At 40.4% G+C, this 27,104-nt stretch overlaps 1 protein-coding gene across 4 annotated transcripts in view; it reads left to right on the forward strand.

Annotated features, from left to right (window-relative positions):
- The first annotated feature begins 2,324 nt into the window (after positions 1–2,324).
- SIPA1L1 (signal induced proliferation associated 1 like 1) overlaps positions 2,325–27,104 on the forward strand; it is a 210,270-nt gene continuing 185,490 nt past the window's right edge. For 3 of the 4 annotated variants that reach the window (XM_062576476.1, XM_062576479.1, XM_062576478.1), the window contains exons 1-2: positions 2,325–2,422; positions 23,656–23,757. The gene's annotated coding sequence lies outside the window, so the exon portion shown is untranslated. Of the gene's footprint in view, positions 2,423–23,655; positions 23,758–27,104 lie in introns of those variants that run through there. The other variant, XM_062576477.1, reaches the window with a different exon arrangement.

Here is a 27,104-nt window from a genome sequence, read left to right on the forward strand (position 1 = left end):
AATAACTGTATCATTTTCCCTTTCTGTTTAAATGAGAATATTAAAACAGATATGAAGTGACTTGCCTAAGGTTACACAGAAAATTAGTGGCAGAAAAAAGATTAGTATTCAGATATTCCTAGGGCTTTCAGCGCTCATCTACTTTGGGAAACTGACTGAAACAACTACGGTGCATCATTTGTCCTACAACAGCTATTCCAGGAGAGGCCTAAGTCGATCTAGACTAGTCGATCTTACAATTTTCTTATGTAGGCGAGATGTAAATTCTCAAAAAACCAACATAACATAAAACTTACTTACTTATTACTTAATTGTAAAGGCCCCAAAATGTTTATATTTCCGCATAAGGAAAATAAATGAGTCCTGGATATGCTGAGGCCTGCGAGAACATGCATTGCTCCTGAGCATTGCTACTCTCCAGACCCTGAGCAGAGGCAGAAGTGAGTTAAGTGCCTCGCATGCTGGAGGCCCCACCGGGAGCCTGTGCACTGCTAGATGTCAGCTTTTTTGACCCGTGATTCAGTGGAAGATGTCAGGGGCCCTGGAGCAGGAGCAGGTGGTGGCTGTACTGCAGCCAAGGGTGTGGGCCTCCACCAGGGCCCTATACGCAGATAGCATATATGCTGGGCTGGTGCTTAGCATCAGAGCTTCTCCCTCCCTGTGTGACCCATGTGGATATCTCCCTTATCATATGATCTGAGATATCAGACGTGTATGAAGAAAGATTACAGGAGAGGTCTGGGAATGCACTAGCCACTGAACGTCATTAAAGAGCTTGCAAGCCATAGGTTCACTATCTGAATTTATTTCAGCACGGTTCTTCTAATGAAGACAAATTCAGTAATCATGCAGCATGCTTCCTGATGCTGTAATCATCTCTGACAGTGTTGTATTCATGTATGTGAAGACTATAAGCCTGTTTGGAGTGGGACTAAGGTTGCCATTTAAGAACATTTTCTCTCTATTTATGTAGAACATACTGAGCTTTCCAGATGAATGGTATTTAGATACCTAAAATGTTCCCATTCATTTTTCTAGATTGTTAATTCTTATTTTTTTCCATGTCAGAGCATCACTGGTATCATCTCCTCATCCATCTAGAACATTCTTCGTGCTTTACTGGAAGACATGGAAGACACCTGCTGGAGTCATGACCTCAAGCTGGAGACGTCATCTGGAGCCTCATTGGTAGGTCTTTACTGCCCAAACGTTCTTGGAAAGCGAACGTGGGTGAAGCGAACATCTTGGCAAGCCAGCAGCTGCTCGCCGCAACTCACTTGCTCCAGCTAGCGCTGCGTTGCACACTGCTGGAACTGGGCCAGCCCAAACCGGAGAGGTTTTGAGGGAGTGTCCTAATTTCAGAGGCAGCTCAGGGAAAGCTTCAGTTGTGTTAGTTTTACTGAGATGCTTCATGTTCTGTCAAGGCAAGGAGGGTAATGACAATCCATGGAGGAGCCGGAAAGGGTCACCTACAGCTGATTGTGTTCGAATCCTGGCTGTATGAAACGGGAGTAGCTTTTCTGCAGAAAAAGGGATGATGTGGATGTATGTTGATTTTTTTTAACACGCCTACCTATGTCACTAACTTGTTATCTGAATCCTCTCTCTAGATATCCAGCACAATTTCATTTGATTGGCAGCAGAAGAGCTTGATGTAATGCTGTGCAGCACCAGGAGGTTTTGTCTGTGTGTCCATCCCTGCTGCCTGCATGCCTCCAGAAAGCTGGAATGTCATGAAATGATCAAAAAAAAAAAAAAAAAAAAAAAAGGGGGGGGGGGGAGCAGCCTGAGATCCGAAAGCAGTCCTTGCTGTTCTGGGACCTCTGTGACCTTGAGTCGGTCACCTCGCTTTTGGCTGCAGCCGTGACAGAAGTGGCATCCGACCACACGGAACAAACCAGCGGGTCTGAGGAGCCCAGCGCCGCCAGCGCCCCAGCCCCGCGCAGGTGTGGGGCAGCGGCTCCGGGGGGGGAGACTCGCTGCTCACTCCCGCCGCAGCGCGGCCGCCGGGGCCACCTCCGAGCCTGGAAACTCAGAGCGGCCCGAACGGGCCGGGCCCCGCCGGAGCGAGAGGGCTGATCCGGGCCGAGGCGAGGCTGCCGCCGCGGGGGAGGGCGGCGGGCGAGCGCCGCGCGGGGCGCAGGCTGCCGCCGCGCCGCTGGGCCCGGCGCTTGCCCGTTGCCATAGCGACGCGCGCGGGGGCCGCTCCCCGCCCCCTCGGAGCGGGCGAGCGCGGGGCCGCTCCTCTCGCGAGAGCCGCGGCGGCGGCGGCGGCGGGCGGGGCGGAGCGGGGCGGAGCGGCGCGGCGCGGCGGGGCGGAGCGGGGTGAGCTCATCCCGGGCGCGGGCAGGCGGCAGCGCCGCGCTCGGCCTGGCTTGACCGCGCCGTCCCGAGCCGCCCGCGGCCGCCGCAACTTTGTTGGGTGAGTTGCGAGCGGGCAGCCGGGCGGGGGGGACCGCGCCTTCCTCCTCCTCCTCCTCCATCACCACCTCTACCTCCTCTTCCACCACCACCACCACCTCCTCATCCGCGCTCCCGCGGAGCCGGGCGCGGGGGGCGCCGCTGCCCCGCGGCGGCGCGTTTCCTCCGCGGGAAGGAGCGCAGCGGCGGGCCGCGCCGCGCCTCTCCCTGCGCGGTGCCCGCGGAGCCGCGGGACGCGCTGCCTCCGCCGCTCGGCGGCCGCGCGCTGTTTCGCTCCGGGACGTAACGAATAACTTACTCAGCGCTGCCAAGTTTTACTTCGTATTTACTTGCTTGTTATTTACTTGGGTGTCTCGCCGGCCGCGGGGGTGTCGCGGCTCGTTGGCGGTCGGGGCCGGCGCTGAGCCGCCGGCGCGGGTAGCGCTTGGGCGACGCCGGGGGGTTTCCAGGCGCTCGGCCCGCGGGAGAGGGCGCGGAGGGGCGAGGTGCTCGGAGGAGGCTGCTGCTCCGCCAGGAGCCGGCGGAGAGGCGTAGGGAACGCCGTGGCTGGGTCTTAGGGAGAGGGAGGAGGTGTTGGCGGAGAAGCGGGGGGGTGCAGAAGGGGATAACCTTCCCCGGCGGAGTTTGTTTGCTCTCCCCCCCCCCCATTTTATATTTCATGAGGTCTCGGCGTTAGTTTTCTTGTGCCGTGTTTAAAAATACATGTAGTATGTGCACGGAGCGACTGTGAAGCGGGCTCAGCGCATGTAGCGAGGAATTCACCCGTTCGTGTCTGCTAAAGCAGAATTGCCCAACTTAAATGAAGATCTCCTTGTGTAACCTTGGCTACAGCATCAGTGTGTTTCAGATGGGGGAGGCTTTTTTTTTTTTTTTTTTTTTTAATGGCAAAAATGCCTCTTAGGGAATATTACTTGCAAAATGTCTTTTAACAATACTACATGCATTTAATATTTCAGCAGTGCTGTTTTAGTGGCTCTTTACCGCATGCTGAACTAAGCGCATCTCGGAGTGTGGAGCCTTAGTTGATAATACAATGCAAATTTGTTTTCAGAGCCAAGGTGTCAGATTTCATTAGGTTCCAGATCTGTGTGGATCAAGCAAGATTGGCATTTTCTTTAGAAAGCAGTCTTTTCGTGATGGAATTTTGATTGAGGTCCTTTTCTTTCCCCCCTTAATTGTGGGAATTAAGCATTAGCATCCTTTAAAATTAAGGGGTTAAAGCAGTTTTGTAGGGGGGAGGGGGGAAACAGTTCCTCATCTTCCCACCATGGTTCTGGCCCGTTGTCAATGTAAGTGCTAACCGGATAATATGCGCCTGCATATCCTCTGATGGAAAGTCTAGCCACTATTTATTTGGAAGGTATAGTTAAGCCAGCTTCTATCTCCCTTCAGATGGAGTGGTGGGAGGGAGAGGTGAAAGTACTAAGGTAGAATTTATGACAGCTGTAACAGATCTAGAAGTTGTGTTTCACTGTCAAGACTTCAGTGCCTTAGGCTGTGAGATGTCGTGCCAGTTACCAATCTAGAAACACTGCGGGAACCTGAGGATTTTTTTTTTTACTATTATGAAAACATGTTGCATGTTCTATTTAGGTGAAGTTTGAAAAAAAACTTTCATGATTGAATGTTTTATGTAAATACTGTCTCTTGTTTCCTGGTAGATAACGAGGAACAGAAGAACTCTTCCCTTTAGCAAGGGTGACTTGTGGCCAGTTGATTAAAGGTTGAGCACTTAGTTGCTCAGGAGTGCACAAAGAAGGTGATGCAGTGCTAATAAGGTGCTTAGTATCCCAAGCAGCTGTGCTAGAACTTCGCTAGAACTTTCTAGATCGTAATGTGAGAAGCAAAGTGGAGCGTCAGTTGTGACTTTATTATAAGATGGCGAAAAGTTGGTTGACTGAGCCTTGCAGGTGTGGAGCTAGGCTCTAATGTAGAGCTGTAAAGGGGAAGAGCTGCAGAAAAGAAATTCACTATGGAAATACGTAACTCAAACTTCTTTGGTAGTAAAATATTAGATTGGCATGTCATTCATGCATGATTGGTGCCAGTGTTTGAGCATTTTTCCCTCCTGATACTTATTTCAAGTGTTTTGATGATTAAGGTTTGGGATTAACTTTTGGAAAGCTAAAATCATGTTCAAATGTGGCTTTGCTTTTCAGGTTTTTAGAGTGCTTTTTTTTAATTATCTTAGAAGTATTCTGCTACATCAAACTTTTTGTTTGTGTGCAGCTCTTGCTGTCTCCTCGGTTTTGTAAACATATCTCAAGCATGTTCTTTAAACTTTCCATTCATTTTCAGAATTATTAATTTCACTCTTAAAATAATCTCACCTTAGAAATCAAATGTGTTTTTATGTTTTTAAAATAGTTAATACAGGTTTTGTTCTCCTTTGAAAGCCCATTGGTTGGTTTAGTTTTTAGTGAGATCACGTTCTTCCAGTAACAGAAGAGACTTTTGGAAATACGTTGGGAAAGCGAGCTAGCCTGGTCAGAGAAAGGCTTGAGGCCCATTTGAATTTCTTTTCTGCTTTCTGTTTTGTCCTGTAGCATGCCTATTGTAGACAAGAAAAAAAGGAACAGTTTTCTCTGTATCAGTAGTTTAATCCTTTCAGCAAGGGGACTGCTGCTAACTATTCAATTCTTACCACTACTGGTTTGAAATCCTGGATACCCTACAGGGGTGAAGAAACAGTTATATATACTCTCCCCTCATCAAAATTTCAGTCACGCAGGTTGGTTTCCCTAATGCTGAGGTTTAAACTTAGTCTCATTGAATCTACATGTTGGCTAGTTGGTAAACTGTTTTGATCTGTTTTTTCCTTGACTTTCTTAGTTTTCCTCAGACTCCTTTTATTACTCAGCAGCTCCTTAACTTAAATATTAAAAAGTTGGAAAAGTTTGATTTCGTCATCCTTGAATAGCTTTTCGTATTTTGCTTTGTCTGCTTCTTTCTGAGTCTTTAGGTTGCTTTGTTCACTTTCGTTGGGGTGGATTTTCTTCCAGTCCATCAGATGCAGTATTTTTCATTGTTTTATAGATCACATTTTTACTGTTCTAGCATTTCTTTTGCTGAAGTGAGATTGCTCCTTGATATTAATATTCGCTGAATTTTAGGTTGTTTACAGGAAATTACATCGTCTTTTCCCTCTTAATTCTCTAAAATGGAAGATGCTGAAACCTGTTAGTTTAGCTTTTTGTTAATAAGTTGCAGCATAAATGTGGCAGTAGTAAGTGCAGCCAGTTGCTACTTTTATCAGTGAATGTATGTTTGTTCTAAAATCAGTTAGATCTGACTTAACTGATCTGGCATGTAAAACTAATCATATGTTAAACATCTTTCTGTGAGTGAAGGCAAAAACTGTTACGTTGTTCTGTATTTTATGTTTCCAGGGAGATATGACTTCAGTGGCTTCATTTCAAGTATGCCCCTCTAAAGAGGAACTTTTAAATAAATCATTAGATTTCACTGAGTACAATTTAATGTTTGAGTGAGGGCTATCAAGCTGGATGTTTGTAAAGTGGCATTTTGTGACTGTAAAAGATGAGATGGTCTCAATTTAATGAAAAGCTATCAGTGCTCTCTGAGTTTGGACCCTTACCAGGAGTGGTTAACTGGTGGCATAGCTGTGGAGTTACAGAATATGGCCCTTGGTGAGGCCACGTGGCAGTAAAGTAGTGTTTTTGACTATGTTTTAAGTCCTTGAACAACTGGCAGTGCAAGGTTACCATGGTCTGTAGCAGCTTCAGCGTTTGCTTTTGGTAGTGGTTTTGTACCCTAGTGTACTGAAGGGTTTGGGAAACCCTTTAGGAGCAGCAGAGATGCTACGACTGCTTGGTTATTTTACGGTGTGTTTGAACATTTGTGCGCAGGTAAAACTGTTAGCTGTCCATCTTTTTACACGGAAAGTTAAATATGAGGACTTTCAAATATGAGGTTTCTTTTATTTCTGGTAGGTGGGATATTTGAATTCTGATTTGGGTTTTACCATGTCTTTTATGTAATGAGTAAAGTAAGACTAAGCATTTACAAGCTTTATTTTCTTAATAGTAACATTCCTTAAAGAGCACTTCACTTGAATGTGAAGTCAACCTAACGCTTTTTCAAAATCTCGATGAGCTGGTGAATTGTGTGGTCACTGACTGAGTATTCCTCAATATTACTAGAAAGGTCTAAAGCTGCAATTGGGCCATCTCTTGCAAACCTGTATTTGATTAGTAGGACTGAAATCAATCCTGATGAGAATTAATCATCTCTTCATAGTATGTTGTCTCATTTCATATGCTGCAGTGCAGTCATGGTATCTCATGATCTTTTTTTTGTTCTGTGATGGGTTGTGCGTGTCTATTTTGAAGAGAGACCAAGTTGCTGAAATGTGCTGGACTTTATGGAACTACTCTGGATGTGGGTTATTTAAAAAGACAGTTCCATCCAGAAGAGTTGTAACTGCAGATAGTGGTTAACGCTTAGGACTGCTCAGTCCTAAGCACCCGTAAGCTGGTAGTTTGAATATTTTGCCTTTGGTCTCAGTCTGTAGAAAGAGAAGAATGTTTTCTTCAGATGAATATGTTTTTTTTTAATATCAGTGAAGTGTTTTTGAAGACTATTTTAATTTTTGACAACTTGTGAAATAAAATTTAAATTCCACTAGCACATAGGTTTATTTTAAAATCAGATTGTTCTGTGATTTCTCATGCATTTTCTCATTGCCTTTACTGCTCAAACACTTGGTGATTTTAGTTTCGTTTGTTGGGTTTTTTGTTCTTTTACCTTTTGAGGTAACTTTTTTTTTCAAAACGCTTATTTAAGTGTGTTTTGTCCTGCTTGAGCAGAGAAGTTGGACTGGATGATCTCCAGAGGTCCCTTTCAACCTCAACTGCTCTGTGTGATTCTGTGGAAGCCTGTAGTACCTTATTTTCTCTACAGTTTTGAGAGAAACTTGCTGATGTTGAACTTGTATGTTAACATGGGTTTTTATTGTAATAAAATAATTTTCAGGTGAGCCTGGAATATTTCTCATAATTGTTGATGTTGTAATGAAATAAAAAAACAACTAAGCACCAGCAAGCAGGCTTATCCCAGGCTGCAATAAAAAGCAGATCAGAAGTTGAGTGTAACTTAGAAAAGTTGCTTTTTGAATCTTCTTGGAAGATGTAGTTATGTTCAATACACTTGGTTGGTATCATTTTGCCAGTTTTAATGCTTGCTTGGTACTTTCCTCCACCTAAAAAAAGCATCTCCCTTTGCAGCTGTAGTTCCTGTGCTGGCTCTCTCCTTGCAGTTCACGGTGGCGTTGCAGGAGGTGACAAAGGCTGTTTTTGTGGCGTGGTTCTGCTCTCTGAATTTGTCTCAAGTCACAAGGCATTTTGAAGTCATTTTACAGCACCATCAACAAAATCAATTGTCTTTTGACCTTTGAATTTAAATGACAGGCTTACTGTATGCTGATGTAATGTGGAATAGGATTAATACAGAACTTTTTCTTTTATAGTTGCAGATAAATATCTGTAAAGTAACTGCTGTGTTAGCAGAAGTCCTTATGTGCCAGCTGTTTGTGTCAGTAGCTCTGATAGATATCTTAGGGTTTTTTTTGTTAGTGTTAATGCAAGCATCTCTCTATAACAAGTATTTTTAAAAATCTGTATATTGCTGATCTGACTGAAAGTTATGTAGTCCCAAGAATGTTTTTGTTAGAACTTTTTGATGATAGTTGAAATTGTATTTTCATATTATCATATTACTTGTTTCTTTGTCTTGCAATAAGCTACTAGTCTTCATATACACTTGAAAAAATCATCCCCCTCTGTGTATTTCACACAGTCATCCAAAGTACTTAGTACAGATCAGTGACAACTTCTGTTTTAAGAGAGATTGTAGTTTTCTGTTTTATAGCTTTCCCTCTGTTTCAAAAAGTTAATCCAGTTTCAGAAGTGGTACCTGTGAGACTTTGTCACTTGGTCTCTACACTTGCAAATCATCCCCGAATCTCTGGATTTTGGTAGTCAGATCCCCAAACCTAAATCTACACTGCTAGAATTTCAGTAATACTGCTTCAGACAGAATTTAGTCTGGTCAACAGAATTTAGTCTGGTCTCCTAAATTGGATGTTCCCCACAAATGTGATTTATGACCACTAAGAATTGGGTTATATTTGATGAGGTTCTAGAGGGGAAATTTCCAAATTAGTTTCCTCCAGAAGAAATATAGCTTATGCACACCCAAATTACAACAAAGGAAAATCATTTGAAGAGTGATTAAGCATTGTACAGGCTGCCACAGAGAGTTTGTGGAGTGTCCATCCTTGGAGATATTAAACAACTTACTGATCAGGGCACTGAGCAACTCGATTTACTTGGAAGTCAGCCCTACTAGCAGCAAGGGGTTGGACTCTCATCCAGCTCCTTACTCTTCACTTGCTAGGTGTGTTAAGTGATGATGGCTGGGGACTCCTTCGAAGTGCGGTACATGTGCAATGTGTTGAGGCAGTTTAAACTCTTTCTTAAAAATTAAGAGTATCTTGGTAGCAGAATTTTTGTGGCTGACTTGAAATGGTTTCTTGTTTGATTTGCACTGCCGTCAGTGTCAGTTTATCGCAGTTCCCTAATTTTGGCTATCAGATTGCAAACCTGTAACAGGAAACCTAATTTCCTTTATCTGTGGGCGCTCAAGAAAGGGAGGAAGCTTATTTTTTTCTGTTAAAGGCTGGTGTAAGAGGAAACATGCACATCTTGAACATTTGTTTTTGAACAGGGCCACAACATGACTTTGCTCTTGCTGAAGAAATTTTGTGGTAGAAGTAGACTTCTTTTTCAGCACTGAAATGTGACATAACTTTGCCTACACTTTAGAAACAGACAGTTATCAGACAACGAAACTTAAATTGAAGGCTTAGCAAATGTGTTGTTGTTGCACAAAACTGTTGCAATTTTTATCTGAGTTTTTTTTTTTGTTTGTTTTTTGGGGTTTTTTTTTGGACAAGTCTTCCTACCTTCTGAATGACCAGTCTGATTTCTTTAATGTTCTAAAAATGAATGTCTTGCCCAGTTAACAAGAAACATTGCCAAGACTAAATCTTTCCCTGTATGCCATAGTTTTTATCAACTCGTATTTTAATTAATGTTTGATGCTATTGTGGAAATATCATTGCATGTGCCTAATAGAAGGTGATACTAGACCCTACCAAATAAATCTTAAGAGGGTCTTCTCTGCTTCTGCTGGAGGCTGTCAAGGCTTCTATCACTGTGTGCTGGTTTTGAGCAAATTGGGAAGACTGAAATGGCATTTTTTGGCATGGCATGCATGTTGAATAACTGCATGATTGTGCAAAAGAAAGTCATGTTTTAACATTCTCATACCTTGAAAAGAAACTTTTATCTTTGTGAATGACATGACACTGGCAATGATTGTTTACTTTGCAAATGTATTTAACAGTTTGTTACATGATAAAATAGTTCAGTAGACTCTGTTGTATTGATTATACAGGAGCCTGGAAAAAGAGTGAAACCTGATGCTTTCGCTCAGCTTTTGCTAAAGCAAACATTTTGAAGCATGGAAAAGAAAAATTATGTATGCAAAAGCTATTTAGTTTGTCTTCACCTTGGGTGCTTTTCTCATTACACCTTCTCCTGCCCTTCCTTTTTGGTCGTTGAAGAAGGCCATGCTGACAGGAAGGCAGTTTTTAAATGTCCCACTTGGGTTTCTGCTTTGTCTTGCATGGTTGCCAGTGACCTGTACTTGACATAACTCTGCAAATTCCTGTGATGTCCTGAATCTCGTATTGTTTACTGCAGTGCCATTCAGAAATGCTGTAGGAAAGTCTCGTTAGAATACCTGTTAAATGTCCACAAAGGGAAAATGCACGTGTAGTCTTTAAACATGCTGTTTTCTAAACTAAGTTGTTTTTTCTTTTTTTGAAATTGATTTTTTTTTTTCTTAAAGACTGCGCAGTGAAATGAACTGCCATCCATACTCTGGAGTAGTTCCTGATAGACTTTCTCCTATGCAAGAAGCTTCATGGAATTTGGGAGCTGTAAATTAATTTTTTGCCTTGTTGTACAACTGCTCCCCTAATTAGACAAAGGTAGAAGACCTGCAGAGCTACACTTTTATTATGGATTAAAACTGTCAGCACTCTCTGGTTTTAATCCTGGACTATTGAAGTTCACTTCTAGCCAGAACATTTTTAAGGTTAACATGCTAAACAAAATCAGAAAACAGAAAAGAGGTTATTTTGTCCTTAAGTGACAGTACAAAAGATCTGAGTATGAACATGCAACAGTGTTGTGTATTCCAAATTTTACTTGTATGCATATTGTTGATACAGTAATAGTTTTCAAATTTGTTGGTAATTTAAAGCACATCTCCAGTAAAACAACGGTATGGTAATAACCAGTAATTAAATTTTGTAAAGGTTGCTAATCGATTATATTTTTAACAGAAGTTGGTCATTATAGGGTGATTGCTGGTATTGTTAAATCTCAGGTTTTTTAGTATGCAAGTCAGTGCTCACAGAGCAGCTGAATTGAGGTGTTCCATCCTTGCGTAGTTGAAGTATCTTCTTGTTCTTGAATCTTAAATACAGTGACTTACCTCAAACTGCCAACAACTTTATGCCTGCCAAGGGCAAGAGTGAATGTGCTCTTTAACTAAGTGATATAATACATCTTTTCTGGAAATTGGAAAACACAGTCAATCCAATTCAGAACAACCTAACAGTTGTGCAGAACCAGCAAGATGAAAAATAACCATATGCAAGGTAAACTGTCATCTTGGGTTTTTTAGGGGGCGGGGGAGGGGGGGCAGAATACCTGGAGATAGAAAACTGATGTGCTGAGAGACTGGGCAAATTCTGCTGTTCCTTAGTTTTTGTGAGTCTATGCATTATTTAAAAACGGAAAAGCCAAAGTTATATATTGTAATGCCAAATAGTCCCAATTCTGGTGCAGTCTAACATTCTCAAGGCAAGAGATCCAGTGACTTGGGGAATAAAAAAAAAAGGCCTCGTAAATTGATGAAAGGAGAGGTATTATGAAGCAGTTGAAGGAATCTGTATTTTTAGATAAAATTCCCATTTCATCTTTCAGCTATGCATAATAGGAAGACATGATTATTATCAAGGATAGAACGTGAAGTAGCTGATGAAGTAGAGAGTTAATGCACAGAATTAAAATAAAGTGGCGCTTTGGTCTTTTTTTGCTTGAAACAGATTGGAGGGTAGTGGTGTGAACACTGGGGAAACTGGAGAGGCTGATTACAATAGGAGTTGTTAGATTACTGACCATTTAGAAAAGGTTGGTTTCACATGAAGAACTGTAAGTGATCATGATGTTAATTTCTGTACAGTTGTCAGTTGTTCTAAGGTGAAGAAGAGATTTTTTTGGCAGAAAGATGAGTGTGTGTGTGTTTGTGTGGTTTTTTTGTTTGTTTTTGTTTTGTTTTTTTAAGACTGCACTGAAACATCCAGGACAAAAGCAAGGCTGATGAGTAGATTATGGTAGATAAGTGCTGAAAAAATGTTTTGAATTATGTTTAAATATTGTAACTGAGACTACAAACAGTGATTCATATCCTCTTTGCTTTTCCCTCCCTTCTTCCCTTTTTGAGTGTTATAATTTAGAAAAGAAGGGTCTAGAGATGTCTGTGATTCTAACTTGGAAAGTGAGAGAAGACCTGAAGATGTATTTGAAGAGAGGTGGGAGACTCTGGACAACTCTTTACAAATGAGGCTGAGGTCACTTAAATTTTGACTGGTTTCTTAAATTTGAATCCCACTCTACCTCCAGAATGACTAGCTTCTCTTCAGAAGCTCTCTCTGAAGACATAGCTAAGATCTGGCTTTCTGTTGCAGCTCTTTGCAACAGCAATAGAAGGTTTCCTGTGAAAACTGTTAGTAAGCGAAGACAAATATTGACTTGAACATAGCTTAAAGGTTTTAATTAGTTCTTGCTTGAAGCTTAGCTAGAAATTAGAGAGACAACTTTAACTTACCTGGCACTGGCAGTGTATTAGAATAGTGTAGACAGTGTATCTTATTTTGCATGGCCTTTCATGCTTCCTTTTCGCATGGAGAAAGAAAAAGGGTTTATAGGGCAGTGCTGCACTATTTCAGTAACACTTTACAGGTGGCAGTAAAGAAACTCATGGCTCTGCTATAGTGTGTGGGTGTTGCATGCATATGCTTGCAGCTAAAGTAGTTTAATGTTAGCTTTTAATAGTACTTTTGAAAATGAAGTAATTATGTATGCACTATAATGCAAAATACCCTTAAATAGCAGTTAGTTTCTGCATTACACAGTTTTCTTTTTGCTGATGGAAAGGTTTTTGTAGCTCCTCTATGTTAAAGGTTCAAAGCAATCTTGCCAGGTGAGGAAATCAACTTTTTTTAAAAAAAAAAAAAAAAAAAAAAGTGTTAGTGCTGAGCAACTGTTCTTTTTGCACTGTTTCTGGCTTTGAGCTGCGATGCCAAAGCTTTTGAAACATACAGAAACCTCGGTTAAACTAGTTGTTATTTGAATACAGTACCCTGGGTTGTCAAGGCAATATGTTATTTGAACATGCTGTGTTCAGAACTTGGAACCAACTGGTTACAAAGCTATTGAGGTGCCACTGCTAGCTTCAGTTGATCACTGTGTTAATTGGTCCTGCATGTCATTAAGATAAGCATATGCAGTGTTAATAAAACAACTTCTGAAGTTGAGCTGTCATTGTATCTTACTGAATAGTTTACTGAAAAATTGCTTGTCTCTTTGCCTGAAGAGATGTAATTGTAGAGTGCTTAAACTGTGGCCCATGAGGCCATAGTCCTCTCTGGAGGATGGATCATCTGATCTGTCACCCTATTCTCTGGGAGACCTCTAGGTAGGTTCTCCTGCCTGCAGCTAGATCTCTGTCTTAGTAGCAGCATACAGCTCGAGTACTTTCTTCTCAGATCTTTTTCTTGTCATGTGAACGAAAAACACTTGTCCTGATCTTGTGATTGTGAAGAGGGAAGAGATGAGGGACTGCTGGATGCCTGGACTAATTTATGCATAACTTGCTGTGGAAGTATGCTAGAGATTCTTGAGCCAGCTCTGAAGCAATTTAGTGTTCACAGCTATAGTTGCTGTCCACTGCCCATTCTCGACCCTGGAGAGTGGTGCTGCACAGTGCAAACTCTTACTACTTCCAGTGAGCAGTCTCCAGTGCCGTGGGGTCTGCTGCACTGTGTCCAGCATTGTCCGAGGGCATGTTAGAAAGCTTGGAACAAAACTAGGCCAGGGAATGTGCTAACAGCTTAGTAGCATGGACAGTTACAGATTAGTGCTCAAACCTGTGCCCTGGCCTTGTTTTATTTTCTATTACAGCTGTAGCTCAGTGGGTCTACATGGCAAGATGCAGAACTATGCTGAGTTTGTAGCTCACATCTGGATAGTGTTTAATAGCAGTAGCGTAGCCTTGCATGAGAGCTGTGTCCTTCCTATTTGGTAGGACTATTAAGTTCAGAAACAACTTTGTGCTAATGTGGCTGTAGTGTTTTTGGTTCTATAGTGTTTCTGGTTCTAGTGTTAGTCCAGTAGCTTCAGCATGAAGGTGAGTGCTTGAAGTACTGGCTGGCTGCACTGAAATGCACAGTCAGTTCTTGAGTCTCTCTGCCGACAGTTTGTCTTGCTACCGGTGGTGAATGTGCTTCATGTGGTTGCTACAATGTTTTTTCCCATTTTTAGTTTTAGCCTAGTCCTAGCAAATGCATGGACAGTGTTCTTTAGCTTAAAGCTAAGCTTGACTGCATCTGCAATACATGGCAGCCACTGCTGAGAGTAGCTGAACCTTAGTGCTCTGGTAACAGACCTCAGGCAAGATTGTCTTTTTTTAATTTTGTTTTCTATGTGGTTTTCTTTCTTTCTTTTTTCTTTTTTTTTTTTTTTGATGGGAGAAATAGCATTGTACTGGGGAAACACCTTCTCTTTTTCTGATGAAGTATAACTATGGTGCTGTAGAAAAATGAAGTATTGATTACCAGTACCTTTCCTGTAGTAGTTTCTCTTAAGAAAAATCTTGTCAGAGCGCCGGATCAGAAACATGCAACTAAAGCCAGGTTTGCCCTGCAGATACCTGGGGTCTGTCAGAGGAACATGAGCACAAATCGGTTCCTGCTCACTTGACCCAGCTTGCTGTTGTCAAGTGCTTGCTTATGTGTTTTTCTTGGAAAGTAGGAGAGCAGTCTGGTGCTTACCGGGAAGTGTATTCCTTTAAGGCTTTGGTGCGAGGAGGGGATGTGATCAGAGTGTGGAAGATTTAGTTCTTGCTTCTGCTTGTCTGACAAATTAAAGCTCCACCATTTTGTCTCGTCCAAATTCTTTCAGTTCTGCTGAAGAAGCCTAGCAGATTCATTTGGTACTTAGTCAAGGGATGCAGGAACTAGTTGCTGTAAGCCTCACTGGACAGATGGTGGGAGAGACTTCTGTAGCTCGAGGTCTGTTGCAAGAGGACATGCAAAGGCAGCTTTTCTGGAGATGATGTAACATCTTCTGCGCTTACTATGCTTTTTAATGTTGGAGAGTAAGACTGCAGGTAAAGCAGGAATATTAATGATTTAAATTTTGGATTGATGAGAGGTTTACAGTGTGAGATCCCTCTGTTTTTAGAGAGGCAAAGCAAAGTGTTTATCATCCGTCTGAGGGGGAAAGTCTTCGAATAAGCTGCATATCGACCTCAGTTGCCTCTGTGACAGAGGCCCAGTAGCTGGGCTAGACTCCTTCCTCTCTGTTTTAGCCTCTCCATCTAAGCAACCACCATATGTAAAGCAAGCTGTGGCTTCCCTTTCTGTCACTGAACCTGGAGATCTTTGCTTCTTTTATTCTTTAAGTTTTGAGGAGGATACTTGTATCATCGCCTGCACTGACTATTTCCAAGGCATAATACTACGCTGTAGTGAATCATGAATCTTCTGCAATAATAGCTTTTCTTTTTTTGGCTGCCATCATGATGCAATTCTGTAGTTCAAGTGACAGTAGTCTGTCAAAAGTCGGCACCTTTGTCAGCTGCTCAGCATGAATCAGTGCTGGAGTACAGTACTTCTAACTCTTCTGTGCTATTTTTTTCCTCTTCTTTTAAACAGCAGAGCTGTAATCAGTTGGTGAGAAGAGTATCTAATAACATAGCCAAACCTTTGTTTGTGTTACAAAGCCAAAAAACACTGCGGTTCAGTGATGCTACAAGTAGGGCTTTAGGACTCCCAAAGCATGGTAAAAAGTGTAGTGGCCACATTATGCAAAGTATTGATCTGGTATAAACTTTTTTTTGTCTTTAAAACAAAACAAAACCAAAAAACAGGCAGGTACCAGCATGGTTTTGCATTAGGCGTTTTCTGTAGGTCCGCCGTAACTTTATACTGGGTTAGATATTATGCATCTTCCTGCAACTGATACCAATTTGGTATCATGTTCTGGCACATTTGATATAATTTGATCACGTGTCTAAGACTAATTTGGATCAAATTAATCATGCTGGGTGATGTGGTAGTATGGAAATTTGCTAGTAATGATTGTGAAACCATGATTTCAATCTAAAATTGACTTTTCAAACAACCCTACAAGTGTTTGAAAAAGTTTACTTTTCGTTCTTAGCTTGTAATTAACTTTATTTGCTTTTTGTTCAGAGCTTTGATAATTAAAAAGTTATTTGATGTGTATTTTAGAACCATTATTGTCTAAAGTTATGGAAGTATGGTTTTAGATGTGGTAAACACTAATCTTCATTACGTTTATCTTCATTTTGTTCATCTGTTCTTAATGCTATGCTAAAAACAAGGCCAACTTCTAATTCTGTAAAGGGGAAAAATGGTTCAGCCCTAGTAAAGCAGTCATTTTTCTTGAATGCTCTAAGTTTTTTGACAGATTAAAGAGATTTTTGGTTTTGTATACAGAGAATGTTTTTAAAAGAATGGGCATATGGGGAAAGTACTCTGGTTGCATCATAAAAAATGTTCCAATTTCATCTGTCTTAGTAGACATGGCTTGGAAGTTGAATATGTCAACAGCTTCAGGAGGAGGTACAAAACTCCCAGTGAATGACCTTCGATTTTGTCATAAGCTGCTGTTTGTTTCAAGACATGAATTGATCTTTTAAAAACTTATGTCCTTTCATTAAAAGCTTTTTAGAAGAGGGAGAAACATACTTTTTTTAGGGTTGTGACTAAGCTTTTTAATTTCTCATAAAACTTGGGGATAGTTTTCACTGAACAGGAGATGCTAGTGGTTCCTAAGTAGTGTCCTGGATGCTGAAGAATGTGTTCGACTTTGTTTTGAAAAGTGCTGGATGAGGAGTTTCACTGTTGTAATGGTGGGAAACTACTAACAAAATGCTTGGAAGGGGTATGGCAAGCCACTTTTTCCTTTTTAAAAATTTGCTTATAAAAAAAGTTCTTAAAAACTTGAATGATTTCCATAGGAATTCCCTTTAAATTTTCTTTTTCTTCATAAAGACATTTATCAATAATATTCTGAAAGAGGTTTTTCTATTCCCCCTCCCCCCACGCAGCGTTTCTAAACTGGAGTGGCCTCTATTTACATTTTCTATATGCTGAGGAGGCTTTCCATGGCTTGATTATTACGTTTCCATACTTTCATCTGTGTTTATGGCATGCTAGTGCCTAGAGCCATGATGCAAAAACCGCAAAATACTATGCACATATAGTTTGGATTCCGCAGACGAGCGTGAATATTTGATCCTCAGATTTTATGGAGGCTTACCTTCACTGTCTTTGCACATTCTGTTACTGAGAACACAGAATTATTGAGCTGTAAGGAGACTGTCTGGTTCCAACCTCCTTGTCCAAAACAGGGTCATCTGCAGCAGGTTTGCTCACGATCTTGTCCAAATGGATTTTGAGCATCTCCAAGGATGAAGATGCCACAACCTCTGTGGCAACCTGTTCCAGTGTTCAATCACCCTTTCAGATTTTTTCTTAAGATGGTTCTTATGTTTATGTTTCTGATGTTTAACATGTTGCAGTTTTAAGTTCTTTTCTGAATACTACTTAAGTACGATGCCTTTTGAGTCAGAGGAGAAGATTCTTCAGGATACTATTCAGAAATTGTCTTTCACTATATATATTTTTTTTCATTCTTTCTTTTTGTGAGCCACATAGCAACTGAAAGCTAGAGCTCCATGCTAGATATCTCCATTAGATAGTTAAGCAGAATGACAATTTTACTTTTTGATCTACTTATCTGATATTGCACTTTCATAGGATGGTAAGGTTGGAAGGGACCTCTGGAGATCATCTAGTCCAACCCTCAGCATAACCCCATATGGGGATTTAACCCACGACCTTGGCATTAGCAGAACCACACTCTGGCCAACTGAGCTAAAACAGTTTCCCATTTACCTAATGCTTTGTGCTTTGTGAAAAGCTGTTAAAGGACGTCATATCAATTGCAACTTGCTTGCCTGTAGAAACAGGTGACATACCTCTCTGTGACAGGAACACAGAGAAATGGCCAGTCTTTGTGGGACATAAACATGCACCTGCTTTGTAAGAGCAGACGATCCTCATCTGTAACTTGCATTTGAAGAATTTTCATTCATACTTTTTTTTTTTTTTTGGAAATTGGTCATCTCCTTTCCTATGCAAATACTTACACACTTTTAATGGTAGCTAAAGCACAACTTGGATTTACAGTAAAATTTACTACTTTGTTTTAGATGATGGTCAGTGTCAGCTATGAGAATGCAGAACTGGTTTTGAAAAGCTCCCTCATTCCACGCAAAGCAAGAGTTCTCTTGGTACCCGTCTCTGCTGCACTGTAGTAAAGTGACTTTAGTTCCAGTAACTTCAATAACTAGAAAGCAGTGTCAAAAACTGGGGTGAAGATTTAGATGGCTGATCTCAGTGTCCTAGATTACCTTAGGTTAAAAAAGACCCCTGGAGGTCATCTTGTCCAACCCTCTCGAAGAGGCCACACCTTGGGCCGCTGGAGTTTTAAATGTCTCCAAGACCTTCATTAACGTCTTTGGGAAAACTTGTTCCAATATTTGACTACCTGCACTGAGGAAAATTTTATCTTAATATGTAATTGCAGTTGCCCTTGTTGGAGCTTCTGTTGCGTTTCTTTGCAGAGGTGTTTAATGATAGGATGAGTTTGGTTTAGTCTCTGTTGTGGCCTCCCTTTAGGTGGGTGTAGATGGCCATAAGAACCCCCCTTTCCTCCCCTAAGCCTTCTCTGAGTAAAGGGGCCCGTTCTTTAAGGCAGGGTTAGACAAAGCACTGACAAGCACTGCAAGGTAAATGTTGTTGGTCAGTCTTCCCTACAGTTTGTGTTGATGCATTTTAAAAAATGGCTTGCTTATTCCTAGATGCATGAAGCACCTTGAGCTTCATGCTGGTGGCATGCAACTAGCAAGTTCATGCTGCAGACTTCATCAATATATTTCTTTGCTCTTTGAAGTTTTTTCTTTTCTTTTAAAATTGGACTGGGGAGTTGCACCTCATTTTAGTCATTGTACTGATGTGTTTTTTTTGCCTTATGTGACATGTTAAGTTGTTTTGTATTGTATTCCTTCAACATAACCATCAAACAAACCATTGTGGTTGTCTGTGACTTTCAATGGGGAATATAATTTTCTGCCTGCTTTATTCTTAGTGTCAACTTTCAATTTATAAATTACCATTTGTTTGATCTGCCTGCAAGGATGCACTTCATGCCATGTTTTAATGTGTCGTAGTTAAAATCAGTAAAGCTTATGATGGAATAAATGTCTGAGAAATGTGAAAGCAGCTGCTCTTGGAGGTTGTGAGTAGGGGAATAAAGTGGTAGGGGAAAGAATAAATCTCTGTCCAGGCTGAGCTCGCCACGTGTATGGGAGAGAAGATACACTGTATGCTGGCATACTGCTTTACCCTATTGCTTGTGACATTCTGCAGGCTGCACAGTGTTGCCAGACCAAGAACTGGATGTGGTAGAAGCCCCGCTTGGTATGGAGTGTTGCTGATCCCAAATTCAGACCCTTGGCTTAGATCCTTGCGTGTGGTAAGACTTCCAATTACAGGACTTCGTTTTTTTTTTTTTTTTTTTTTTTGCCAAAGACTTAACTTCAGCTAGAACTTGACTAGGGCCTGCACAACAATATTTTTGGCAACTGTACCACTTGTCCCAAGGGTGCTCTGCTGGTTGGATCGCTACCTTCATTTGTTAGTGTTTCAGGAGATAAGGACAATTCAGCTTGTAGCTTATACTTGTCTCTGCAGCTTTGCCTCTAACCTCATGAGAGAGGATTTATCTGGGGTAATTATGTCTAATTGAGCGACTGTCTTGCCAACCCTACCTTTTTCTGTTGAACTGATCTAAGATGGACATCGAGCAAAGAAATATAAACAGTGCATGTTTAAAAGGTCTCATGATAATTAGATTATTTAAATAATTTTGTGGCAGATAAAAAAAAAAATCAAGTGGATTGTAGTGTGGAGCTTCCAGTAATTCCACTTTCCTACCTCCTGTAGTTTATTTTTCTAGCATGAGGAAGACTTTTTTTTTTTTGTCATTTGTACAGGATAAACTTATTTTTGTAGTATTTCTGCAACTTTCTGCAGTTACAAATCACTTTTGCAAGGTTTTGCTGAGTGGACTTTCTAAACTAATCATCTGTCTTTTAAAACAACTTCTTTATAAGACTAGTTACGTTAATACTGCAGTCAGAGCTGTGTTCAGGCAATTCTCTTTGATCTGTTAAAGCAGCGGATGTCGTCTTGCTTTTTCCTCCTAGTTTGTTCTTATGCTAGCTTCACATTAACATGGACTTTCTTTGCTATTTTCAGGTAGTCATCTGAAGACAAAGATACTCTAGTGTGTTCATGAGTACAGACTTTCAAAAATCTGAAACTATTAAATGCATTTTTTACAGAAACTTCACTGTCCAGGAGCTTCTAAGACAATACCGACTGTAAGCAGGCTTGTCAGCCAACATACTAGTATAGCTAATGGTCATGTGTTCTGCTTTCTTAAATGTAATCTGTTCTTGTTGTTCAGACTCCTAGCCTTACCGCTGAAATAATTTTTATACTAGATTTGGTTCAAGTAAAAGACGAACTTGTGGCAACTAACTTTATGTACACCTGTATGCACACACACATACACACGCACACACTTAAATTCACGAACGTTTTGGGAGAAAGTAATGTTGCGTATTTGGGTGAGGAATCTCCATCTGCCTTAATTTATGTGTAGTAAATGTGGCTTTTATCTGGGAAGCTGTAAAGACATTCCTTTTTATCCTCTGGATGAATATCTGACATCTTAGATCTTGAATTGCCAGATGTTATTCATATTTTGAGGGCTGATAGATTGGAAGAAGGAAGTAAGAAGAAAGGAAATAATTTTTTTGATTACTTCAGACTTGATTGAGTTTTCTTTACATGTGAACTGTTTTACATGTGGAATTGCTTGAAAGACAGATAAGAACCTAATGAAAATTACAGTATAATAAACTTGAATTATTATTTTACCTCTAAGTGCATTAAAAATTTTTACTGTGAAAACTGGCTATTCTTAGTGACAAAATATTAGAATGAATAAAAATATTTGACTTGTATCTTCAGCCAACTTTAGGATGAGAGAGAAGTTTGCCTGTGGTAGTGGTGGGGAGTAATTTGAAGGCTGCTTTCTGTTTCATTTCTTCCTTCTAGGACTGGCCTATGGTAGACGAACATCTAGTATGTGTTGATTGGAATTCATGTGTTAAGTTGGCACTGTGTGTGTGTGTGTGTGGTTTTTTGTTTTTTTTTGTTTTTTTTTCCTTAGAAGGTTAATTCTGGAGATCTTGCTGGCTGTATTTGCATTTTATTGTATGTGAAATGCAGGTTTAATTATAGAAATTAAACCTGCTTTAAAGGAACTGCAGCCGAAGTGACTTCAGCTCTGGCTGTCATCAGTCCCTTGTTTTACAATTGGCAAATTCAAGGAAATAATCTAGGAAAAGCAAATTTGCTTTGTTTGAATTTCCACCCCCCCCCAATTAAAATTAAAAAAAAAAAATTAAAAAAAAAAAAAAAAAAAAAACAGCCCCCAGAGCTGACAGGAGAAGGGAGGAATCCCTTCTGTAGCGCGGCAGCGCGGAGAGGGGGCTCGCTGCGCCCCGCACTCGCGGCCCTGCCCTTGGCGAGGGCGGCAGAGCGGAGGTGGCCAGGCGAGGGCACGCGACCCGCGGGACCCGCACCGGGGCCCGGACTCCACGCTGAGCGCCTTCCCCGCGCATCATGCCCGGCACTGCTAGGGATGCCTGTATTTGAATTTTTAACACTTTATAAATTTGTTATGTTAGTTGCTCCAACTGTAGTCTAAAACCTTTTTGTGGTTGGTGCTGCAGGCTTTAGTTTTTTTAAACCTGAATAAATAGAATAAGTTGTTATTGTCACTTGGAGATGCAATATAAGGTTCTGCGGACAAGTAGTTGGCATCGTTGTACGCATCTGTAGAGGTGCATTATTTTTGAAAGTTTTCTTTATAAGCTGATGTTTTGAAAAGCTGTGTTACAGTTAACTTTGGTTCATCACTTTCATCCTTTTACAGTTTGTTCTTTGCGTTTTCACGGTGGGAGAGAATACGTGATACGGAGCGCTAGCTTGATTAGTCTGATCATAATTTTTAGTAAGCAGCACGGAGACGGTTGCTGAAAGGTGGTTCCATGGCGGGCAGCAGACGAAGCAATAGTTAGCTGAGCCGCTGGCTGCTGAGTGCTGGAGGAGGGGAGGAGTTCGTGGGCGGGAGGAGTGAATGTGCTGCTGTTGAATTCTAGCCCTGTACCAGGTCCTCGTTGGTTGAGAGCTACTGTTAAGAAAGAAAGAAAAATTTAAAAAAGTTATCTATTGGCATACTTCCTGTAGAGTCACTATATATAAGGAAAGTAGTAAAAACTAATATTAGAATGTGTATTTCTGCGACAATCTCACTTCCACATTTTTAAGTTGAGGCTGACGGTGTTTGCAGATAACTTTTGTACTGTCTTGTGATAATGACTTTGAGTTAAGTTACCCATAAAAAGCTGCTTGACTGTGTGCATTAACTGGGAATAAACACTTCATGCAAAGAATTTTATTAACTCACAGTGCTGGTCAGGTGTAAAGCAAGTTGGAAATTTAGTTACCAGACTTTAAGTGGATCTTACAGTACTCTGTGAAACTTGGCTTTAGTTCACTTTGTTTGATATTGAAGTATAGGAGGATCATATTCGTGATGGATTCATACTTAATTTTCTGTGTTAATATCCTGAAAAATGTATGAAATGTTAGGCCAGGATACTGCTTCTGATATTTGACCGGGAGATGGTTTAGCAATATTTTGGAGAAGAAAATACTAGAAAATCCTTCAGCTGGCATTCCTTTACTTCAGAGTAGGTAATATTACTGGTACTTACTTAGTTTCAGAGCCATACCTGGATTCTTTGGCCACCAACACAGGTTTTTTCCAGAGACTCGTTTGGTAGAATATTTTTCTCTCCTCCTTTCTCTCTCCTGAAATCTTGGATTGAGTGCTTATTTTTGTTTTAGTTTAGAATAATCAAAAGTTGTTGGTAGGCTTTTAGGTCTTATGGATAGAAATGTGATTTTCAAGCAATATTCAGAAAAAAGCAAACTTTGTTCCAGCTTAATGCCACTTGTAGAATATTTTGTGCCTTAAACTGCTGTTTTCAGTCACTTCTGTTGGTGGTAGGTTTCTTCTAGTAATTACTGTAGTGTTTTAAAAGACCACTGGTTATTTCTGTTAATAAGCATATGGATCTGGAGGGGTCTGCTGCCATCTTAAGGTATCTGTCTCTTTGGTAGAGCTGAATAGTTCAGAGCTATGTTACTCCTGCGCATATTTAACTTACTGTTCTTCCTGGGCGATCAGAATGGGTAAAACTTTAACCAGACAAGTGTACAAACTGGTTGTTCAGCAAAAGAAGGATCCTGCCAAGAGGGCTTTTTGTGTTTTGAATGAATTGTACTAATTCTCTTTGTATAGCTGAAGGAATATTAAAGCATATGCTGCATCTGTATTAAGGCTTGATGTGTAGTTTTATTCAGTTAATTGGTTTGTGCCATAATATGCAGTGAATTGCTTATGTTACAATTGTGACTAAAAATTTCTTTGTAAGGTTTTTACAAAAGTGCAAGAGAACAAGTTTAGAGTATTCTTTTTGGAGAAAAAGGAATTTCTTTTTCTTTTTTTTTTTTTTTTTTTAACCACAGTTTCTAAACAATTTCCCACTTATATATTTTAGGTGAAAAACTTTCTTTGGACTTGGACAGATATTAACTCTGATAGGAATGGAAATCTGAAGACTTTTGTGAACCTACAACTATCTAGAAGAATTGAGAAGCAGGTAAGAATTCACATTTCAGTTGCATAAACTGTTTTTGTGGTTATGTGCTACTGAAGAACAGAACGTGTGACATTCTGGGATGTAAGTGGAAAGAACAAAGGAAATCATAATACATAAAGATAGCAGCTGAATTCAGTCTTTCTCTGATCCGGCACAGGGATAAATAACACTGTTCTGAATATTTACATCTGGAAAACTAAAATGTAGCAGATGTGAAATGCTTTCTACACTACAGGTATGTGGCCACAGAACGCTAAACTTGTTGAGGGGAAAATAGATGTACTTCTAGTGATCTCTTTATTTTCAAATCCACTAGTATGAAGTGCAGTGCAATATTGGTTATGAAACCAATTGGAAGCAGAGCATTTCTTAAACTAGATTGAGTACATGGAGGTCACGATCATTACAGTTAAAAAAAAAAAAAAACTTAAGGGAGTTGTTTCAGATTTAAAATACACTGAAATGCATATAATTGAGTTTGTAAAATATTTTGTCTAATTTTTGACATACTGTGGAAAGCTCACACTTCAAAGAAGCTTGAGCAGAAGTGGGATTGAGAACAAAACTCTGCTTCTTTTGAAGACATATTTCTCGGCATATATAGTTAAACCATGTCTAGATTTTGTGTGATATTATTTTGGATAGTTTCATTTGCTTCTGTGGTCATAGCTGTAAGTGATTCATTGTAGCTGTTTCTGACTGTTTTGCTCTTGAAGCTCTGAGTTTAAGGACTTGAAATTAGAATAATTTTTTTCTTTTAAAATACATTTTAGGAATTTAGAGTGGTCTTGATATGATAGAAATGATTATCCTAGCACAAAGCTGACTCTAAATAGTGACTTTAGACTTTAAAGCGCTTTAGTTTCCACCGAAGAAAATATAAGTACTACAATGCAAAGACTCTAAATGCAAATGATAGTTTTACCAGCTAACGTGGATTTGTTTTTTGGTTTTGGGTTTTTTGACACGAAGAATTTCTATGCCTGACTTGATGGAGCAGGGGAAAGTACATTGCCTATATGCAAGTAGATTTTTTTTTTTCCCCCCTAAAACAAAGACAGCTAAGGAAGAATAAAGGTGGCTTTACATATATATCGGTGAAGTTACAATTAAGCTAACAATAGGTTAGGTTCTCTTTGCTTTTCTTTCTTGCTGTTTAGAAGACTATTAAAATAGTGGTAATCTCTTTTCTTAGTGCTGCCTTCTGGTGAGTACTGAGAAAGACTCTTCAGTGTATTGAATTTGGTCATGCTTCCCTGTGCTGTTTTGAAAGAAGGGTATTTTCTGAATTTTCAAAACCTTTTAGGTAATTGGCACCTAACCTAAACTATCCAGAGATATCCTCATTTAATTTGTAGCATGGTGGATAGCCATCCTTCTGAATGGCTGAGCAAGACAGTTTTATGTGATCAAAGGAACAACACATGGTTACTGCAGAAAACTGGTTGTAACTTGCAGCTCTAGCTTCACATGGGCACCTAAGGCTGCAAAATGTGCATACATGCAGGTTTTAAAGGTCAAGATTTCACTTGATCCTTGCTGCCTTTTTGATGTTGGGAGATAACATCTCCCAAATCTGCTTGCTGAGAACCCAGGAAAGGGCCCTACCACATAGGTAAGTACACTTAGTGATAAGCAGGGTGCCTTACTTGTCAAATCTATACCTAAAACTACATTATGACTTGGCTTCTTGCTAGTGGTGACAGATTAAGAAACACTGGCTTTCCCCTCTCTGCCAGTTCTTGCTTCTGGGCGTCCCTCCCAGGCATGTCACTGCAGCACAGGTCGCCCAGTCAGTTTGCTGGCTCCCTCCCTGCTGTCCTTCCCTCGTACGCGCTTGCACAATTTAAAGGCAGCGGACAGGCAAGAACCTACACCAAAAGAATTGCTCATCAAACCACATCCTGAAAATAGTGCGGCAACTTTAGCTGTTTCTGGGTCTGTGTTTATGGCCTTCTCCGAAAGGCCAGCAAAACTAATAAAATACCTTGAAAAACAGTGAATCAGACGGGGAAAAGAGACTCATCTAAAGGTTTGAAAATGAGTACAACCTATTGTCCATAAAACAGGCAGAACATAGGTTGTTACAATACCAGCTTTTCCAAGTGTAGTACAGCTACACACTCATATTCTGAGAGAGTTCAGGGCCATGATAATTCTGCTGTAATTCTGTTCTTTATGCCCATGTTGCTTGTTGCCTATTGTGAATCTTTAAACCAGAGTGTTTGCTGAGGCTGGGTGGGATGCTAGAAATTGGTGTGAGGTAGACTCTTCACCTAGTAAAAAGCTGTTGGATAAGAATAATCTACTTCAGTTTTAAACGTCGCTTAAAACTTGATCTGTAGGTAACATTTGGTTTTCCTTTTTGTCTGTTGAAATGCATGACTCATTTTAGAGCGAAAATTCGGAGCAAGGAAGTGAATGCACGCCATCTCTCTGATCTGAGATTTTTTCTTATGCCTGTGTGTCTGCTACTTTTTTCTTCTTTGAAACTTATTTCTACTGTTTTCTCCCCTTTCAAAGCTATAGTACGACTACGTGGATATCACTGCCAGCGCTATATATGGCAGATTGCTTCTGTCAGTGCATTCCAGCAGGTGTGTTGTTTTGGGGTTTTTTTGACATCCATTTTGCAATCGGTATGAGCACAATGCTTTATGTCTCTGTTTCAGTCTAGTTCCAACAAGTTTAACTGAAGTAGTGGTTGAGTTGAGGTTTTGATGGAATGGTTGTTTGGCAGGCTGTCTGTAAACACTCTGGTGCTTTCAGCACATGATGTTTTTGGGACAGTCATAGGGCAATTGCATAATCTTATTTACGAATATGAGGTGATTATAAAGATTGAATGCATGTGTGAGCAGTTGCAAGTCTGGTGCATGAAAAATAATTAATTTTCTTGTCACTATCTAGGGCCTTGTTCAAAAAAAAAAAAAAAAGGAAGAGCTTTGCAAGTGGTGCGTGTACACTTCAACCTAGTATGAAGTGAACTTTCTGCTGACATGAGAATGTGTGGACTGAACCTCAAAGTTGTTGCAGATTTTGTAGGGGTCCCTTAATGAAGGACGTTGTTGAACTTTGGTCACTAATCTGTAGTTTCAGGATACATGTCTGACTCTCTTCACTCCTTCCCCCCTCCCCCTGTTTGATGACTAGAAAACTCTTATTTATTAGAAGAAAGAAAAATTCTGATGTTACTGAGTGTTTGCTGAATGCTATGGATGCTTAGAGCAAGAGAGGAAAAACAAACTTTTTAATAATTTGTAAGGGTGAGTTAATGGACAGAGTTGTTTGATTTAGATACTTCTTAATTGAACACTTCCTCATCTGTCAGATTTTGGAGACTGCTA

This window comes from Rhea pennata, chromosome 5 (genome assembly GCF_028389875.1).
Source record: "Rhea pennata isolate bPtePen1 chromosome 5, bPtePen1.pri, whole genome shotgun sequence".
Classification (NCBI taxonomy): Eukaryota; Metazoa; Chordata; class Aves; order Rheiformes; family Rheidae; genus Rhea; species Rhea pennata.